The 21,815-nt window shown below is 44.6% G+C and overlaps 1 protein-coding gene across 2 annotated transcripts in view; it reads left to right on the top strand.

Moving 5' to 3' along the window:
• The first annotated feature begins 21,610 nt into the window (after positions 1-21,610).
• sorbs3 (sorbin and SH3 domain containing 3) overlaps positions 21,611-21,815 on the top strand; it is a 49,085-nt gene continuing 48,880 nt past the window's right edge. For both annotated transcript variants that reach the window (XM_072553845.1, XM_072553844.1), the window contains exon 1: positions 21,611-21,757. The gene's annotated coding sequence lies outside the window, so the exon portion shown is untranslated. The remainder of the gene's footprint in view (positions 21,758-21,815) is intronic.

Genomic DNA, 21,815 nt, shown 5'->3' with positions numbered 1-21,815 from the left:
CTGGTGGGTGAAAAACCGCAAACAAGATGGTTATTCATTGTGCTGCATTCAAAGCACATAGACCTCCCTCCAGAAACTTCACCTTCCATCGACAAGTTATCACTCCAATGTGGAGGAGTACAGAAATCTGAAAACGATCCCCTCTGAAGAAAATTCTCAGGGCAAACAACATCAAGAGGTGCAGTGCAAGTGACAAAAATCAAAAGGCTTCCACCCTTCTGCATCGATGTGGGAAAACACTATAGCCTATGTGGAGGGAAGCACTGGAAGTAGATTCAGATATGAGGACTGTCCAAATCGAGCACAAACTTGTAGTGTGCCCAGAGGAAGATAAGAGATAGTAGGGCTGTAGGTGAGCCCTCCACACACACACACACACACACACTCTTGCAGAGACCTAGTGAGCTGTGGATGCCCAGGTCAATCCTGATACACAAACTTCAGTAACATGAGAGAACCCAGCAAAGGCAGTTGTCTTATTTCTAGCTTGGAGAGAATTCAAGAACAGGAAACCTGCCATAATGGGAGGAGATTAGTCTTGGATGGTAGGTGGATGGATGGATGGATCCAGAGCTGATGACAGTTGGGAATGTTTTCTGGTGAATTCCCCTTGTCATTTGGCTAATTGGGAGCTGTTCATTCTCAACTCTTCAATTGCAGCTTCAAAATTAAAGGTACTGGCTGGCAGAGCTTTCAGCTGGTGTAACAGCAAATAATGTTCGATGAACACTCCTACAGTGCTGAATGACAAACGCAGGCAGAAAATTGTTATTGTCCCAGAGGATCAGAGGCAGCTCTTGAGAGGTAAGCAATGATTAGTGAGTGTAACCTGAGGGTCACCACGTGTCAGCCAAAGGGCAAGATTGAGATGTCAGAACCTACATGCAGGGGGAATTGAACATGTACTGTTGGTGTCACTGCATCACAAATGAACCATCCAGTCATCTGAGCTAACTGAGCTCCAACATTATGGTGAACACTAACCACACCCGCTCAGAAACCAGAGTCAGAATGACAAAATCACTGGACCACTTTAATACGCATGGCTAAACACATTCCAAATGATTCTAATCTGTACTCTCTACCTAGACTAGTCGTACAGTAATGCTACACTGACATCTGTCAGCTGGATAAATCGAAAGAGATGTAGGACAGATGAGGCTGTACAGAGGAACTTCGTTGGAATGAGACAGAGTGAGTACCTGGATATTTGTGTCAAAGTGGGAATTCAATTCATAAATCTTTTGAAAGTGCAATAAGGTTGAATCAGTAGCCCTTAAAATAGTTAGAAAAGCCAAGTTAAACAGGCACCTGCCCAATACTGGTATTTAAATATCAAAAACCTGAAATTGCTTGGCACCTTTAACTATATGTTATTGCAGTAGGAAGTTCAGAAAAAAGAAGTGAATCTTCAGAGTTCTCAGTCTAAGAAAGTCCATTTTAGAATGTAGAAAGATAGATCAGGATAATTTCTATGATGGTATGCAGTTAAATATGGTGGAAGACCAAAAAACCTGGGATCCACGTATACAAATCATCAAAATGCTACAAACAGGTACAGAAAATAATCAAGAAAGCTCATGGAATGCTGGCTTTTCTATCTAGAGGACTGAGTGCAAGGAGCAGACGTTCAGCTGCAGTTATGCAAAACCCTGGTTAGGTTCCACTTGGAGTGCTGTGAGCAGAGTCAAGATTAGAGTGGTGCTGGAAAAGCACAGCTGGTCAGGCAGCATCCCAGGAGCAGGAAAATCGAAATTTCAGGCAAAAGCCCTTCATCAGGAATCTGCTGTGAGCAGATCTGGACACCATTGCCTTTGGCAGGATCTATTGACCTTGGAGGAAATACAGCGTAAGTTTACAAGAATGATAACTGGACTTTAGGGGTTGAGTTATGAGGACCGTGTACTAGTTAGACCTTTTTCCTCTGAATTTAGAAAGTTAAAGGGTAATCTGATTGAAGTCTTCAAGCTACAACAGGAAAAGAAGGGTCTTGTGAAACTTGAAATGGTTTAGAAACGATTGACAAGGATGTTGCCAGGGTTGGAGGGTTTGAGCTACAGGGAGAGGCTGTGAAGGCTGGGGCTATTTTCCCTGGAGCATTGGAGGCTGAGGGGTGACCTTATAGAGGTTTATAGAAACATGAGGGGCATGGCTAGGGTAAATAGACAAGATCTTTTCCCTGTGGTGGGGGAGTCTAGAACTAGAGGGCATAGGTTTAGGGTGAGTGGGGGACAATATAAAAGGGATTTAAGAGACAACTTTTTCACATCGAGGGTGGTGTGTGTATGGAATGAGCTACCAGTGGGAGTGGTGGAGGTGGGTACAATTACAGCATTTAAAAGGTATCTGGATGGGTATATGAATAGGAAGGGTTGAGAGTGGTATGGGCCAAATGCTGGCAAATAGCAAGAGATTAGGTTAGGATATCTGGTTGGCATGGACACATTGGACCAAAGGGTTTGTTGACTCCATTGGGGATTCTTGAACTATAAGACATAGGAGTGGAAGCAAGGCCATTCGGCCCATCGAGCCCACTGTGCCACTTAATCATGGCTGATGGGCGTTTCAATTCCACCAACCTGCACTCTCCCCGTAGCCCTTAAACCCTTGCGAGATCAGGAATTTATCAATATCTGCCTTGAAGTCACACACCACCCTGGCCTCCACTGCGCTCTGCGGCAATGAATTCCACAGGCCCATCACTCTCTGGCTGAAAAAATGTCGCCTCATTTCCGTTCTAAATTAACCCCCACTAATTCTAAGGCTGTGCCCACGGGTCCTAATCTCCCCACCTAACAGAAAAAACTTACCAGCGTACATCCTTTCTAAGCCATGCATAATCTTGTAAATTTCTATTAGATTTCCCCTCAACTTTCTAAATTCTAATGAATACGATCCCAGAATCCTTAGCTGATCAGAATCTGTTAGGCCTACCATTCCAGGGGATCATCTGTGTGAATCTCTGCTGGACACGCTCCAGGGCAAGTGCGTCCTTCCTGAGGTGTGAGGCCCAAAAGTGGACACAGTATTCTAAATGGGGTTTAACTAGAGCTTTATAAGGTCTCAGAAGCACATCGCCGCTTTTATATTCCAACCCTCTTGAGATAAATGACAACATTACATTTGCTTTTTTAATCACGGACTCAGCCTACAAATCAACCTTTAGAGAATCCTGAACTAGCACTCTCAGATCCCTTTGTGCTTTGCCTTTATGAATTTTCTCACCATTTTAAAAAATAGTCCATGCCTGTATTTTTTCCAAAGTTCAAGACCTTGCACTTGCTCACATTGAATTTCATCAGCCATTTCTTGGACCACTCTCCTAAACTGTCTAAATCTTGCTGCGGGGAGAAAGTGAGGACTGCAGATGCTGGAGATCAGAGCTGAAAAATGTGTTGCTGGAAAAGCGCAGCAGGTCAGGCAGCATCCAAGGAGGAGAATCGACAAACGTCGATTCTCCTGCTCCTTGGATGCTGCCTGACCTAAATCTTGCTGCAGCCTCCCCACCCCCTCAGTATTACCTGCCTGTCTGCCTAACTTTGTATCATCGGTGAACTTCACCAGACTGCCCCCAGTCCCTTCATCCAGATCATTAATATATAAAGTGAACAGCTGTGGCCCAGGACAGAACCCTGCAGGACCCACTTGTCACCAGCTGCCATTCTGAACTAGAGGCAGAGTATGAGAGTTAGAGTCAAACTGTTCAGGAGAGATGTTAGGAAACATTTCTACACAGAAAGGGTTTACAGCTCTCTTCCAGAATCGGTAGTGGATCCCAGATCAGTTGTTAACTTTAACGCTGAGATAGTTAGGTTTTAAGCAAAGGTGTTAAGGGATATGAGCCAAAAGCAGGTACATGGAGTCAGGCCATGGAGCAGCCATGACCTCATTGATAGTGGAACAGGCTTGACAGGCTGAATGACCTGACTCCTGCTCCTATGTTCCTGAGGGCCTCTTCGAAGTTTACGGTCGTTGAGAGAGACTTCATTGTAGTTAAACTGAGACAGAGTGAGTACCTAGAAATTTGGATCAAAGTGGTGGAAAGCGGTGCTTTCATTTATGTTTACTGCAAGTATTGAAGCTTGCAGAGTGCGAAGTGAACAGGAGAGGAAATGTTTTGAGGATCAAATTGCCACGCTGCACTGAGGCCAATGGCAGTCCAGTCTCATGAGTGGAGGGAAAGAGGCTGGTTGGTGAGTAGGTTAGATCAGTATTTCAAATCTTTAAAGTGAAAGTTGCATATACGTCTCTTGGCTTATTTTTCAAAGGTAGAGAGAAAACAGCTTGTGAAGTTTTCATTGTAAGTCTACACTTATTGTAACAGTGACAAAAGGTTTTTGTATTAGTGCTACAGCATGGCAGGTCACTGGAGTATCCCAGACAAACATATGTAGGAAGTGTCAGCAACTGCGCAAGCTCGATCTCCGAGTTTCGGAACTTGAGCAGTGACTCGAGTTACTGTTGTGTGTCTGCATGGGAAACATGTATGGGGGGGTGGTCACATCGCCAATTCAAAGTGTACAAGCAGAGAGGCAGTCTGAGCAAACCAGGCAGGCAGTGCAGGAGTTCCCTGAGTGATGGGATCATGTTTGCCACTCAATATTTCATTTCGGAAACTTGTGATGGCAATGATATCTCAGGAGGGTGCAGCCAAAGACAAGATCAGGGCACCTCATGCAGCTCAGCCCGATGTGTTAGGAGGAAGTGGAATGGAAGTGCAATAGTTGTAGGGGATTCCGTATTTAGGATCAGACAGTCATTTCACTGGTGGTACACCAGCATGGTGTGTTACCCCCTGTGTCCAAGGATGTCATGGAGCACCTGCAGAATGTTCTCCTTGGGGAGGAGTTTCACTCAGAAGTTATGGTCCACATGGGTATCAACATCATCGGTTGGGGGATGGCTGAAGTCCTGAAGCTAGATTTGTAAATGGACTGTGAAGCTTCTGTAAATATAAATAAAGGAAAAGTTGGCGAAAATGAATGTGGGTCCATTACAGGCCGTTGGAGAATTTATTATGTAACAGCAAAGATAAATGATTACTTATATCTGTTTTCATCGCAAAAGATAAAAGAAAATCTACCTGAAGTAGTGATCCAATTGACCAGGGAGTGAGGAATTGAAGGAAATGACATTAGTAAGAAGATTGTACTGGTGGAATTGATGGGCTGAAAACTGACAAGTCCCCAGGACCAGATGGTCTCCAGCCCAGAGTGTTGAAGAAGGCAGCTACAGAGATAGTTAATGCATTGGTGATCATCTTCCAGAATTATGTAGGTTCTGGAATGTTTTCTGTGGATTTGAAGGTAGCAAATGTTAGAATGTGAATACAAGAGAAATTGCGGTCTTCTTCAAAGACCACAATTTCCCCCCAGACGTGATCGAAGATGCCCTCCACCACATCTCCTCCACTTCCCGCTCCTCCGCCCTTGAGCCCCGCCCCTCCAACCGCCACCAGGACAGAACCCTACTAGTCCTCACCTACCACCCCACCAACCTCCATGTGCAGCGTATCATCCGTCGTCATTTCCGCCACCTCCAAACAGACCCCACCACCAGGGATATATTTCCCTCCCCTCCCCTATCAGCGTTCCGAAAAGACCACTCCCTCCGTGACTCCCTCGTCAGGTCCACACTCCCCACCAACCCAACTTCCATTCCCGGCACCTTCCCCTGCAGAAATGAAAGCTCATCAATTAAAGGTAATTACTGGTATAGATGAATAACTGGCTTCCAGGCAGAAAACAGAAAGGAGGAGTAAATGAGTAATTTTCACGTTGGCAGGCTGGGACCAGTCGAGTACCACAAGGATCAGTAGTTGGGGTCCCAGCTATTCACAGTGATTTGAGGAGGGGATCAAATGTCATATTTCTGAATTTGCAGATGATCCAAACCTTAGAGGGGCTGTTCTAAGGTATTGTCAGAGGAGCAGTTGTGAGGGAGTGCTGCATTATGGGCAGTTGTTTTGATGAACTGCTGCAAGGTTCTACTGTAAAGCTTTGTCCCACTGTCCCATGTTTTTAAACACTGGTTGTCTTGGAGAATGTTGTGAAATACTGGAAGGGGATTGCAAGATGATGATCAATGAGTTGGAGCATTAATGGGCTCCCAGGACCATGATTCAGCAGCACAGGGTTTGCCCAAATCCAGCAGAATACATCTTCTTGAAAGATCAAGTCAAGAATTCTGAGCTAGAGATGGTGGGAATTCTCATGGCAGGATTGAAATCTCAGAATTACTACCATGTGCAACGAGGCCATGCAGCCCAACATATCTGCACTAGCTCTCCAAGTGAGCTTCACGAGACTTGCTTGTCCTCCACTGCCCTTGACATGTCCACTGTTCAATTTGATATTTGGGAAATTAACTTCCTCCCTCCTAAGTACTGTACAATGCTTGGAACTCTCTGTAAAATTGCATACAGATTTGTTCATTTATATCCTTCCCTTACCGAGATCGTGACCCTTCCTCTTCCCTTCCTTTCCTGAGCACCCTGTAACCAGGAATACTTAACACTCAGTGCACCCCTTTCTGCACTGTTATTTGTTATTGTGACAACATCATAATTTTACAAGGCAGTCTGCTCCTGTAACTCCCTGCTCTTATTGACTATACCCTATGTATGCACGGACATGCAGTTTAACCTTAATTTAGATTTCACGACTTTCTCCCTTACTTTGACTCTGCCTGTCAAATTAATATTCTGTCTCATGCTGTCTGCTTCTCCTGGCATTTGTACACACCCTATTATTACTTACTAACATTTCTCTTGCTTTTCACAGCCCTTTCGAACCAGTTTAAACCCTTGCCAGCAGAACGAGCAAAATATCCCACACAGATCTCAGACCTGGCGCTGTTCAGATCGCTTGCTCAGGTGGCATCTCCCCAGAGCTAGACCAAGGAATTTGAAACCCTCCCTCCTGTACCATCCATCCAGCCACACAATCTCATCCTCCTATTTTTGTACTTGTTGGAGCATGACATTGACAGTAATCCAGACATCACTCCTTTTAAGGTTCTGCTTGCTAAATTTCTTCTGAGCGCTCTCCATTCTGACTGCAGGACCACATTACTTTGTGTTATAGATACTAACAAAGACAATAATGACCATATAGAGTGTCCTGCAACTGCTCTGTGACAATCTTGAGTCTGGCCCCAGAAGGTAGCATATCATTCTGGAGTTATATTTATTGCCAAAAGGATTTCTGTCTATCCTCCCTCACCGAATCCCTTGACTACTCCTCTTTCACGTTTCTTCCTTTTCTTCTCATGATGCCACAGGCTTGGCTCTTGCTACACTCCTTTGATGAATTCTTACCCTCATGAGTATCTGGAATGGAAAACTGAGTCAGGAGCAGGACTCCATTACATACCTGGTTCTCTTGGACTGCCTGGTGGTTGGTCATTGCTTTATCCCCATGCCCCTAACCTGCAGTGTAGCCACCTCGCTGAATGTGCTAACTAGGTAACATTCAGCATTTGGATGCACTCTAGTGATTCTCACCACCACCCTGGCTTTGAAGGCTGAAGCTCAAATTTCTGCAGCTGGTGAAAGTACTTACACGTGTTCAGGTAAATCACGTGAAGTGTTCACAATTCCCCTTGATGGGCATTCCACAGACTCGAGCTGCCTGTCATAACTCCCTGTTCCTCGGAGGCTGACAGATAAAATTAGCAAAACAAAAACACCTCTCAACCCACCTCACCAAGCTCTCGTAATTAAGATGACAATGATTTTTCATGTGGTTGTGTGGATGACCAGCAGAGTGCGTTGTCCTCCTAAAAAATCCAGATGCGACCAGTCTGGAATTCTTCTGATCCTCGCCTCAAGCTTTCAAACTACAGCTGCTGTGGATAACGCTGACATTAAAGTGGTCACTGCCAGCTCTCATAATATATTCAAGCACGCCACGAGACTGGAGATACTTGCTTTTTTCAAATTTCCCGCATTCCCTCGGTAATGCAGGTATAGATTCTGTGACATTCCCATGTTTCACTTTCTTTTGATGAGATGTGAAACTGAGGCCCTGTCTGCCTGTTCAGATTAATATAAAATGGCACTATGGCACTCTGTCAGGAATAGTAAGAGAGATCTCCATGAACAAACCGTCAACACAATCAGGCAAAACACATTGTTTGCTTATTTTCACATTGCTGTTTGCGGGGGCTTGCTGTGCAGAGTTTGTTTGGCTACAGCCCACTTCTATACAGTGCGCCATCTACGTTTTCCACTCTGTATGCTGTGTTCTAAGTGACATCCTCTGTTTTAAACTTGTCTTTTTCTCCTGCCTTCAGTGCTTCACGTTTCACAGCCTGTATTTTCTCTGCTCTTGCTGCCCCTATTATAAAGGATGTGCACCTTCTGAACTGGAAATTCGGTATGAGCAGTGAAGGATTTTAAAAAAGGTTAAGAAAGATATGGATGAAGTCAAAAGGATTTAAGCACAGGACCTGGGCCCTGTGACAACATCGAGACTCTGAAGCTGAAGGTTGAGACTCCAAGAGGAAGCTTTGGATTGTTATTCTTTGTGATTCCTGTGCATTTGGAAAATCTGTGGCAGAAGATAAGCGAGCTGTGTCACGGTGAAGCTGACAGTTGGCTGTACCCACACCCTGCAGTATCACTGAAGACCTGTACCAATTTCTATCCCCTCTGCCTACCCCTCTGCACTCCTGGGCAGTGTGTGAGGGCCACAGTTGCACCAGACAGGAGTGGTAGTAAGGCCTGGATCTAAGGGATCTGTATCTCTGCCTTCAGAAGGCGTAATGGTTTCTGGTTTATTAGGAGCCAAGGCAATAGGAAGAGCAACACTATTCTTCCAATAATGTTATGGGACCTTTGTGCATCACCCTGAGAGGCTAGGATGGGATGTGCATTTAAATTTAGCACCTCAAACAGTGCAGTGCTGCCCCTTCAACAGTGTAGCACTCCCTCAACACTGAACCTCAACGCAGCACTTCCCTGGTAGTGCCCCCAAATAAACTTCATTCCCTGAGTAAAAGCTCCAGCTCTCTTCTGCTCACAGGCTGATCTTTGGTTACACATTTAAGACTGAGATGTCCTTCATGTCACCACTCGCACCTATACATTATCACAGAAAGTTTACAGCACAGGAAGAGGCCATTAGGGCCATCATATCTATGCCAGTCAAGAAATGAACCACCAGTCTAACCCCAGTATCCATCATTTGCTCTGTAGCTCTGAAGGTTACAGTGCCGGCGGTGCACACCCAGCAACCTTTAGAACCGTGTTGAAGATTTCTGCTTCTACTCCGACCATCCACCCTACTCCTAATTCTGTCTAATTGGAATAACCCCAACCAATGTATATTTTCCCATGCCTGGATCTTTCCAGTCCAGGCAACATTTGCGTAAGTCTCCTTTGCACCCTCTTTCGTGCAGTTTCCTCCATTCTGTATTGAGATGACCCGAACAGCACGCACTCCTCCTTATGTTTGATACCTCTGCGAATGAAGGAAAGGATCTGTCATGTCTCACTTGGATCGTGTGCTGGAAATCAAGCCTCACTATTTTTGGAATCAAAATGTGAAAGATTTACTCAAGCTATCCCAACTTCACAATTTACTTAACTGAGAAGCCTAGGTTAAAAGAAAATACTTACCAAGTTTCTGTCCTTGAGAAAATAACTTATGAACAATTTAAGTTATCCAGCAGCATTCAGGAAATGTGAATTGCTATCTTATAACTATACAGACCCTATCCCTGTTTAAATTCCCATCTCCTATCACAATCCGACAGACATTTAAAGGCAAATAAAATGAGGAGATGAAGGGTGGAAAAGAAAGAAATTCAGGGAAACACAGTTCGATAGCACCTGTCTGGACCATAGGATTCAAGGAATTTATTTCTTAGTTCTTTGCTGTTACCGCAAGCTTGTTTGCACATCAATTATCTCACTGGTTGAGAATATGTCCTTTCTGTGTTTAGAAGCTTCTTATTCCTCATTGAACAGTAGATTTTTTGCAAAAGCTGACTGAAAGATAGCTACCTATAGTTGGAGTCTTTGATGTACCTGCACACAAGAGGAAGAGACAGTGAAAGAGTTTGATATCTTCTCTTTGTAGGTTGGATTGTTCTTGCTCCACTAACCCCACACAAGCCATGGTCACCTGGACAGGAACCAATTGGAAGCCAGACGCCAACTCGCAGACACCTCCTCTTACTGCCCCCTTCATCATGACCTCACCTCCCATCATCTCCCAGACCATCCACAACCTCATCACCACTGGGGATCTCCCATCCACAGCTTCCAACCTCATTGTCCGTGAACTCCGCACTGCACGATTTTACCTCCTTCTTAAGATTCACAAACCTGACTGCCTCGGTTGGCCCATTGTCTCAGCCTGCACCTGTCCCACCAAATTCATCTCTTCTTACCTCAGCACCGTCCTGTTCCCCCTTAGTCCACGAACTCCCCTACATTCGTGACACCACCACTAGGATTTTCATTTCCCTGGCCCCCAATGCCTCATCTTCACCATGGACATCCAGTCCCTTTACACATCAATCTGCCATGACAAAGGTCTCCAAGCTCTCCGTTCTTCCTCTCATACCATCCCAACCAATACCCTTCCACCGACACCCTCATCCGCCTGGCTGAACTGGTCCTCAACCTTAACAACTTCTCCTTCCAATCCTCCCACTTCCTCCAAACCAAAGGGGACCCAACTGTGCCTGCCTGTTTGTCGGATATGTGGAACAGTCCATCTCCCCCCCCCCCCCCCCCCACCTGTTCCCCCACTACGTCAATGACTGTATTGGCGCTGCCTCGTGTGCTCCCACGAGGAGGTTGAACAGTTCATCAACTTTACCGACACCTTCTACTCCGACCTCAAATTCACCTGGACCATCTCGGCAACCTCCCTCCCCTTTCTGGACCTCTCCATTACCGTCTCTGACGACTGACTAACCACAGACATATACGACAAGCCCACCGACTCCCACAGCTACCTAGACTACACCTCCTCCGAGCTGAAAATGTGTTGCTGGAAAAGCGCAGCAGGTCAGGCAGCATCCAAGGAGCAGGAGAATCGATGTTTCGGGCATCAGCCCTTCTTCAGGGCTGATGCCCGAAACGTCGATTCTCCTGTTCCTTGGATGCTGCCTGACCTGCTGCGCTTTTCCAGCAACACATTTTCAGCTCTGATCTCCAGCATCTGCAGTCCTCACTTACACCTCCTCCGACCCTACCTCCTATAAAAACACCATCTAGTATTCGTAATTCCTCCGCCTCTGCGGCATCTGTTTCCAGGATGACCAGTTCCACTTCGGAAAGTCCCAGATGGCCTCCTTCTTCCACGATCGCAACTCTGCTTCCTAAGTGGTTGATGATTCCCTCCAGTGCATCTCCTCCACTTCACGGACCACCGCCCTTGAACCCCACCCCTCCCAATGCAACAAGGACAGAACCCCCACCGATCCTCATCTTCCACCCCACAAACCTCCACATACAACGCATATCCTCCGCCACTTCCGCCAAACGGACCCCACCACCAGAGATCTATTTCCCTCCCCACCCCTATCAGCGTTCCGAAAAGCCCATTCCCTCCACATCTCCCTCATCAGGTCCCCACTAGCCCACACCCCACTCCTGGCACCTTTCCCTGCCACCGCAGGAAGTGTAAAACCTGTACCCACACCACTTCCCTCACCTCTGTCCAAGGCCACAAGGGAACCTTCCACATCCATCAGAAATTCAACTGTACCTTTACCAATGTCATCTCCCTCATCCATTGCACCCGGTGTGGTCTCCGGCTGCAGTAGGGAGACAGGAAGCCTTCTTTACGCCGTTTCAGAGAACATCTGTGGGACACCCGCACTCACCAGCCCCACTGCTCCGTGGCTGAACACTTCAACTTCCCATCCACTCCGTCAAGGACATGCAGGTCCTGGGCCTCCTTCACCGCCGAACTGTTAGCACCTGATGCCTGGAGAAGGAATGCCTCAAATTGGAACCTTGCAACCACACAGGATAATTATGGATTTCAACAGCTTCCTCAATTCCACCCCCGCCCCCGTTATCCCAGTCCCAAACCTCCAACTTGGCACTGCCCTCTGGAACCGTCCATCACTGCCCCCTCTGGCCTATCACCTTCATCCACCTATCACTTTCCCAGCTACCTCTCCCTAACCCCACCCCTCTCCCACCCATTTATCTCTTAGCCCCGACCCACAAGCCTCATTCCTGAGGAAGGGCGTAGGCCTGCAACATTGATTCACCTGCTCCTCAGATGCTGCCTGACCTGCTGTGCTTTTCCAACACCAAACTCTCAACACAGGAACCAATTGGAACATTGTTGTCAAGTCGATTGCCTTTAGTTCCAAACCAATCAGCTCCCTGGTATCTGCTTTTGCCCTCGCTATTCCAGGAAAAATACATGACATCTCACAGTGTGCTCCAGTAAACATGTTTTTTCAAACTGAAGCCATCTCTTTGCACAGTTTCCTTGCTTTAAAACAGTATCATTCTGTTTATCAGTCCGCTGTCCAGAAATAAAGGAAATAAAATGATGTGGTCTTTACAACGCCATGTGCCTTCTTCACTAACTTATCAACCTACTCACTTCAGGGATCAGTGGGCATTCACTCTATGTTTCTTTTTTTCCTGTACTTCTCTGTGTATTCTCCCATTTTTTCAAATTAACCATTCGGTTAATTTTTCTATTGACAGCAGAGTTCTTTATTGTGCCCCCCACCCCGATCGCCAATATTTACACTGAAATCATGAACAGATGCCACAAAAAGCAGGAGATACTGTACTGTGCCCTGCAGAACCTTCTGCTAAACAGCCTTCCAGGCACAATAACAACTCTCAACCATCATCTCTGTTTCCTGCCACCGAGCTAAATTGGTATCAGCTTGCTATGTTCCATTGGATCCTGTCAGCTTTTATTGTTTTAACCAGTCTACCATCTGGGACTTTGTTAAAAGCCTTGCTCAACTCCATGTCAATCAACTACACTAGCCTCATCAATCTTCCTTGTCATGTCCTCAAAACAAAGCAATGCAGTTCGTCAGACATGCCTCTTAAAGTGATAGTTTGTCCTGTCTGTCAGAATTAATTCCAATAATTTGCTCACTACTGAGGTTACACTCACTGGCCTCTAATTATTTGTCTACCCTTTGCTCCATTTTTAATTGATGATACACCATTAGTAGCAGTCCAGTCTTCTGACACAACTCTTCACATCCAGTGAGGACTGGAAAATGACAGTCAGACATTCGATAGAACGAGAGAGAAGTTGCAGCACAAAAAGAGGCCATTTGGCCCATCATATCTGTTCTGGCTGTCTGAATGAACATCATGACTCAGTGTCAGCCAATACCAATTATCCTGAATACTGTTTTTCAAATAATATTCCAATATCTTCATCAATGTATCAGTTTAGCCTGTCTCCATCACACTGCATTCCAAATCCAAACTACTTGCTTTGTGAAAGAGTTTTCTCACATCACTGTTGTTTCTTTCGCACAGTTTCTTCCTATCGACACTGTCTAGACCCCACATTGTTTTGGAACTTTCACTCAAATCTCTTCACCTTCTCCACTCCAAGGAAAACAGCCTCTTCAACATGTGTTCGGATAGAATTTGGAATGTTAACAAATCTCTTAGTGAAAGACAGAACATGCTCAAAGAGTCAAATAGCGCACTTCAGCTGTATGTTTGGATGTACATTGTTGTGGGCAGGGAGGTAAATACTATTTTCAATGGCTGAGGTACTGCAATATACAGAAGACAGAAAACAGGTTTCAGGAACAAAATCAGAAATTGCTGGAGAAGTTCAGCATGTCTGGCAGCATCTATGGGAAGAAAGCTAAGTTAACATTTTGAGTCTGGTGACTCTTTAAATGCCACCACACCTGCTGAGTTTCTCCAGCATTTTCTGTTTTTGTTTCAGATCTCAAGCATCTGCAGTTCCTGTTTTATTTTATTACGGGTCTGGAGCTGACCCTTCCCTAGGACAGGAGCTGCAAACAAATTTACATTTATACTATGCTTCTTTGTGATCTCGAGAACTCTGATAACACTTTACTGCTAATAAAGTTCATGTTGAGTAACCATTGTTGAGATGTAAGACAGCAGCTGACACCTCAGGCACAGCCACCTCCCACAAATAGAGATGTGATTGTGATCAGATTATCTATTTGAGTCATAGTGGACGAGGGAAAGACATTGCCCTTCGGACTCCAGGAAGAATTCCTCTGCTCTTGAAAATAATGTAATGTGATATTTTACATTTACCGGAGTGAAGAGGGCAGATGTAACTTTTTCATTGTCAGATTTTATAGACATCTCTGTGACAGTGGCATACCTCCTCAGTGGTGAACTCGCAGTGTCAGCCTGGACTATATGGAACAGTGTCCAGAGTGAAATCTGAACTATCCTTGATTGGATGGAAGCACTACCTACTGAGGTTTGGCAGCTTTTACTGTTAGTGAATCAACAGAGTTGTGTTTCACATTGTGACTCCTCCTTTGCCTTTTAACGATCAAAGGTTTCCAGTTGTTGCCAACATTGTTGAACTCCAGTCTGTTGGGATGAAGTCATCGTTTTCTGTTTAACCAATGACACCAGTTCCCCAATCTTGCAACATTTCTGTGTCTATTAATACACATAAATGTTAGTTTTGTTTCCTGTGATTTTGCTTTTCCATTTCTGTCTGCCACATTATACTGCCTTAGTCCCAAATGCTCCCATGTTCAACCCATTTACCTACTTATTCCCATTGAGTGGCATCTCACCCTCCTTCCAAACCTGCTTCCTTTCCATTTCCTTGCTGTTAATACAAAGTTTGATGTGCAGATGCTCCATTCAATCATCCACCATCCTCCTCTGAAACTGCTCCGCTGTCAGGTAAACTACATTCACACAGTTCCATTCTCCTCTGTCACATCATAGCCATAGGGCCACTTGCAATGGTTTCTCTTTCTGCACCTACTCTGTGCTCTCTGGTGATCCTAAGAACCTGTACTTGGCTACCTTCTTTTTCCCATCTACCTCGGCAACATCAACAAAGCATTAGTTTTTGTCACATACACTGATGAGACCCAGCTCGTCCTCTCCTCAAGCTCTCTCTATTCCTCCACATTTCTAAATTGCCATGGTGATTTCTCCAAAATCCAGTCCTGAGTGAGCAGAAGTGTCCTTCAGATAGAAATTGGGAAGACTGAATCTCTATCTAATGACCCTTCACTTTGGTCATTGTTCCAAACACCATTTCCAAGTGTCCCTTTTCACCCAGAGAATGGTGAGTCTGCATAAATCTCTGCCACAGGAAACGGTCAAGGACCAAACATTGAATGTTTTCAAGAAGCAGTTAGATATAGTTCTGAGGGCTAAAAGAAACAGGATACTGAGTTGGACAATCAGACATGATCATATTAAATGGTGGAGAAGGCTCAAAGGGTTGATTGGCCTATCCTGCTCCAATTTCCTATCTAATTAAATGGGTTACTGCAAGCTTTTTGGCCTGACGTGCATGGGGAATGTGAGGAAGAGCTTGGTTCTACCGTGTCTGCTCACCACCTTGAAGATGCTCTACTGAAAGTGATTTCAACAGGCGGTTGAAGCAAGAAGATTGACAGGAATACAGGGATAGAGCAGGGGAATGGCATAGATAGGATTGCTCCACAGAGAGTTGCCACACACACATACACTTGACCAAGGAGTAGAAGGAGGAGGCCACTCAGCCCCTCAAGCCTGCTGTGCCATTCTGTAAGATCATGGCTGATCTGATTACTTCACATTACCACTTATCCCAGTAACCTTTCAACCCAAGAATCTACCCATCTCTTCCTTAAAAATACTCAAAGACTATCCATGCTGTGTCTTTTGAGGAAGAGAACGACATGACCCTCTGTGAGAAAGACTTTTCTCCTGCTCTCAGTCTGAAATGGGTGACCCATTATTTTTAAACTTTGATCCCTAGTTTTAGATTCTCCCACACGTCGAAACATCCTTTCCATATCCACCTGGTCAAGACTCCTCAGGATCTTGTATTTTTCACTGAAGTCCCCAGTTGCTGTTCTAAACTGTGCCTGCTGAGTCTCTCCAACCTTTCCTCGTATAACCTGCCCGTTCCAGGTAATAGTCTGTTAGACCTACTCTGAATAGCTTCCCAAATTTTTATATTCTTCGTAATTAAATAGCAATACTTTCGTTGTATTCTCACCAAAGCCCTGTGTAACTGAAGCAATTCCCCTCACAGTAAATGGTGACTATTAGCATTCCTGATTACTTGCTGTACCTGCATAATAACCTTCTGCAATTCATGCATAAGGACACCCAGGTCCCTCTGCATCTCAGAGCTCTGCAATCCCTGACCTTTTCGATAATATGCTTTTATTCTTTTGCTAAATAGTGATGCCTTGAAAAGAGTTCATGTTACAGAAGAGGAGGTGCTCAAGGTCTTAAAACACATAAAGATAGATAAGTCCCCAGGATTTGATCATGTATTTCACAGAACTTTGTGGGAAGCTAGGAAAGAAATTGCTGGCCCCCTTGCTGAGATATTTCTATCATTGATAGCCACAGATGAGGTGCTAGAAGATAAGTTTGGCTGGTGTGGTGCCAATATTTAAGAAAGGCTACAAGAAAAACCTGGGGCAGCAGGATGGCACAGTAGGGAATCTTAATTAAAAGCCAGATCGGCAAGCCTTACGTCTGTGGTGGGTAAATTGTTGGAGAGGATTCTAAGGGACCAGATTAACATACATTTGGAAACACAAGGACTCATTAGAGATAATCAACATTGCTTTGTGCGTGTGAAATCATGTCTCACGAACTGGATTGAGTTTTTGAAGAGGTGACAAAGAAGATTAATGAAGACAGAGCAGTCAACATTGTCGGCAAAGCATTCAACAAGATTCCACATGGTAGACTGGTTAGTAACGTGAGATCACATGGGATCCAGGGAGAGCAAGCCAATCGGATTCAAAATTGGCTTGAAGATAGGAGACCGAGGGTGGTGGTGGAGGGTTGTTTTTCAGACTAGAGGCCTGTGACCAGTGCTGTGCCACAAGGATCATTTTATAAATGATTTGAATGTGAATATAAGAAGTATTGTTAGTAAGTTTGCAGATGACACCAAAATAGATGCTGTAATTGATAGTGAAAACGATTAACTCAGAGTACAGCAGGTCCATAATCAGATGGACCAATGGGCCAAGGAGTGGCAGATAGAGTTTAATTTAGATAAATGTGAGGTTTTCCATTTTGCTAAGGTAAACCAGAGCAGGATAGTAGGCCCGTGCAGAGTGTTGCTAAATAGAGATGTAGGGGTGCAGGTTCATAGTTCCTTGAAAATGGAGTTGCAGATAGGGTGGTGAAGAAGGTGTTTGGCACACTTGCCTTCATTGGTCATAACACTGAGTATAGGAGTTGGGATGTCATGTTGTGGCTGTACATGGCATTAGCATATTTTTGAGAAGATTTGTAACTCAGGTTGAGGTTCTGGATGTAAGTTTGCTTGTTGAGCTGGAAGGTTCGTTTTCAGATATTTTGTAACCATACGAGATAACATCATCAGTGAGCCTCTGGTGAAGCACTATTGTTAGTGACCCACTTTCTGTTTATGTGTTTAGGGTTCCTTGGGTTGGTGATGTCATTTCCTGTGGTGACATAATTTCCTATGGTGATATCATTTCCTGTTGTTTTTTTTCTCGGGGGTGGTAAATGGGATCCAAGTCACTGTGTTTGTTGAGAGAGTTCCGGTTGGAATGCCGTGCTTCTAGGAATTCTCATGCATGTCTCTCTTTAGCTTGTCCGAGGATGGATGCGTTGTCCCAGTCAACGTGGTGTCCTTCCTCATCTGTATTTAAAGATATTAGTGACAATGGCTCACATCTTTTTGTGGCAAGTTGATCTTCATGTATCCTGGTAGCCAGTTTTCTGCCTGTTTGTCCAATGTAGTGTTTGTTACAGTCCTTGCAAGGCATTTTGTAAATGGCAATAGTTTGGCTTGTTGTCTGTATAGGGTCTTTAATGTTCATTTCACTGCTGTTTTAGTGTGTTGGTGAGTTTGTGGGCTACCATGATGCCAAGAGGTCAGAGTAGTCTGGCAGTCATTTCCAAGATGTCTTTGATGTAGGGGAGAGTGGCTCGGGTTTCTGGACCGTTTTGTCTGCATGTTTGAGTTTGTTGATGAGAAATCGGTGGACCGTGTTCATTGGGTACCTGTTCTTTTTGAATATGCAGTATAGGTGATTTTCCTCTGCTCTTCATAGTTCCTCTGTACTGCATTGTGTGGTGGCTCATTGAAATAGTGTTCTAATGCAGCTTCATTTGTGGGTGTTGGGCTGATTGCTTCTGTAGTTCAGTATTTGGTCAATATGTGTTGTTTTCCTGGAGACGCAGAGTTGTAGTTCCCCATTGACTGTTTGCTCTAATGCGACGTCTAGGAATGGCAGTTTGTTGTTGTATTCCTCCTGTTCAGTGGATTTTATGCCAGTAGGGGTGTCATTAATGGCCTTGAAGGTTTCCTCTAATTTGTTTCGTTCAGTGATGACAAAGGTGTCATCCATGTAGCGGACTCAAAATTTGGCTTGAATGGTTGGCGGAGCTGTTTGCTCGAATGTCTGCTAAGAACCCTGATATCGGAGATCCCACGGGTGTTCCATTGGTTTGTCTGGTGGTTTTGGTTTTGAAAGTGAAATGGGTGGTAAGGCAGGTACATTGTTGAGGCCACTTTTGGAATACTGTGTTTGGTTCCGGTTACCCTTCTATAGGAAGTATGTTGTTAAGCTTGAGAGGGTGCAGAAAAGATTTACAAGGATGTTGCAGTGACTGGAGGGTTTGAGCTATTGGGACAAGCTGAATATGCTGGGGCTTTTATCCCTGGAGTGTCAGAGACTATGGGGTGACCTTAGAGAGGTTAATAAAATCATGAGGGGCATTGATAAGGTGAATAGCCAAGGTCTTTTTCCTCGGGTGCGGAAGTGCAAAACTAGAGTTGTGAGGGTAAAGATTTAAAAAGGACCCAAGGGATAACTTTTTGATACAGAGGGTGGTGCATGTATGGAATGAGCTGCCAGAGGAAGTGGTGGATGCTGGTACAAGCCCAACATTTCAAAGACTCTAGATGGGCGTATGATTAAGAAGGGTTTAAACGGAAATTGGTCAGATATTGGCACGTGGGTCTAGGTCCAATTGGGTTGTCTGGTCGATGCAGATGAGTTGGACTGTAGGGTCCATTTCTGTGCTGTATTACTCTATGACTCTAAAAATGACACTTTCACATTCTTCCACATTGTGTTCCAATTACAAGATCTCTGCCCACTCACTTAACTTATCGACATCCCTCTACAGTCTCCTTATTTCATCCTCCAACTTATTTACTACATCTCTTGATGTCATCAGCAAATTTGGCAACTGTATCTTCCAACCCTGCAAACACATGAGGTCCCAGCACCAATCCTTGTGGTATACCACTTGTTGTATCTTGCCAGTTTGAATAAGACCTATTTACATCTGCTTTCTCTTTCCTGTTAGCCAGCCAAGCTCTATCCGTACTCCATAAAGCAGGAACTTTTATTTTCCTCAATAACTTTGAATAACAAACACTTTATCAAATGTTTTCCAGAAGTGACAGTACAATATGTCCACCAGTTCCCCTTTATCTGCAGCCTGTGTTTTGTTTCCTCAAAGAACTCCAATAGATTGTTTAAAAATAACTTTTCTTTCTTGACACAATTAATTCTGCCTGATTACCTTGAAATTTTCATAGTGCCCTGCAATTTTTAACGATAGCGTCTGACATTGCTTTGTGACAGATGTTGAACAAACCAGCCTCTAGTTTCCTGTCCTCTGTCTCCATCTCTTTTTTAAACAAAGGTTTTACATTTGCTATCCAAGAAACGAATGGATTCCTGCCAAAACTTAGGGCATCTTGGTAAACTGAAACCAATATGCCAACTATCTCACTAAATACTTCGAAGACCCGAGGATAAAGTTCACCAGGTTCCGGGCACTTGTCAGCCCACAGTTGCAAATATTTACTCAATGTCACTTCTGTGATGATTGTGATTTTCCTGAGTCCCTCCCTCCATTCCACTTCCTGATTTACTGCTCTTTCTGAGATTTCTTTCCTACCCAGAAGTGCTCTTACACAGAACTGAACTTTTCTTTTCTGCATTCCTCTCAAACTGCAGAGTGAATTCTATCATATTATGGTCACTGTTCCCTCGGGATTTCTTCACCTTAAGCTCCCGAATCAAAACTGCCTCATTACATGTCACCATATCTAGAATGGTCTTCCCGGACATGCTGTATGACACATTATAGAGTCATACAGCATAGAAATAGGCTCTTCAACCCACTGTGTATATACTGACCAATAAACAGTAAACTATACTAATCATAAACTATGCCCTCTTGTTCTTGATGCTTTTATAAACGGAAACAGTTTCTCACTATGTTCTGTGTCCAGCCCCACTCATGATTTTGAAAATCTCTGTCAAATCCCTTCTCAACATTCTTCTCTCCAAGGCAAAAAGTCCCAGTATTTTCAACCTATCCTCATGCCTGAAGTTTCTCATTCCTGGAACCACTCTTGTTAAATCCCTTCTATTCATTCTCCATTCATTCACATCTTTCCTCTAATGTGACACGTACAAGTGTTCACATTACTCCAGCTAAGGTCTAACAAGTGTCTTATACAAGCTCGCCATCACCTCCTTGCTCTTGTGTTCAATGCCCCATCACTAAAGCTGAGAACACTGTGTGCTTTATTTACTGCTAATCGAAGTGCATCACCTTATACTTTCTCATTGCCACCGATCCAACCACTCCTCCAACTTACCAAAGTTTCACCAATTTATGCTTCATTCCCAGGTCCCAATCCACCAGTCAGGATTAACTTTTCAACCCTATCGCTTAAAAGAACCAACTCTTGTTTGTGTTCTGGGTGATTTCTCTATTTGAGGATAGCTCTTTTCTGAACCAACCCAGACCAGCGAAAGTCCTTGGATCCAACGGGTAAGTGGCGTGTTTAAAATGGGACTGTATCAGGCAGCAGGCGCTGCCCAGTGTGTGGCAAGGAGCGGGGCATGGTCACTGCCCAGTGTGGGACAGAGAGGGGTTGTGGTGGGTTTGTTTTACTTAGTGTGGGGCTGTAGTCACAGATGGTAAATCCAAAGGCTGCCCCTCTGTGTTGAGTGAAGTGATGCCAAATGAAGAAATTGCAGGCGTATGTAGAAATCCTTCTCCTGTGTCACCAGTCCATGCATTTGGAAAGGAGAAATTAAGTCAGCTGTGATTGACTGTAATGGAAAATGATGCCATGTATATGTGGAGCAATAGACTGACTTATGCTATTGGTGCTGACTCTGACAGTGAATGAAGATATCCATGCAGTGGGTACAGTCTGGCTGAACCCTAAGCCAGTCCCAAAGCAGCCTACCCATGAGAATCAGAAGTAGCAGTCTCTGTCAGCAGGGTTCTGAGAGGCACTGTGTGAGTTAATGTCCAGTTCATTGCTCTGAACGTGGGCCAGATTTCATGTAAATAATCTGCCGAGCCTCTCTGCTCTCGCTCATTGCTGCAAATGAAAATGTTTTACACACTCAACTTCCACTCACACACAAGCAAACTCACTGTCCTTCACGAGTGACAGGAAATAGTTACAATCAAAAGCCGAACTTGAGAAGAGGACTTTAGACCAGCTGGTGAAGCGAGGGAGGCAGAATCAGCCAGTCAGCAACCATAGTGCAGCTCATCTGAAACACAGCCAGAGCAACAGTAAGTCAATTTTTAAACTAGATTCTTGGCGCAGCTGAAATGTCTTTCTCATTCCCAC

This window comes from Chiloscyllium punctatum, chromosome 35 (assembly GCF_047496795.1).
Source record: "Chiloscyllium punctatum isolate Juve2018m chromosome 35, sChiPun1.3, whole genome shotgun sequence".
Classification (NCBI taxonomy): Eukaryota; Metazoa; Chordata; class Chondrichthyes; order Orectolobiformes; family Hemiscylliidae; genus Chiloscyllium; species Chiloscyllium punctatum.
Note: the sequence above shows the minus strand (reverse complement) of the source record. Positions and strands in the feature narration are given on the sequence as shown.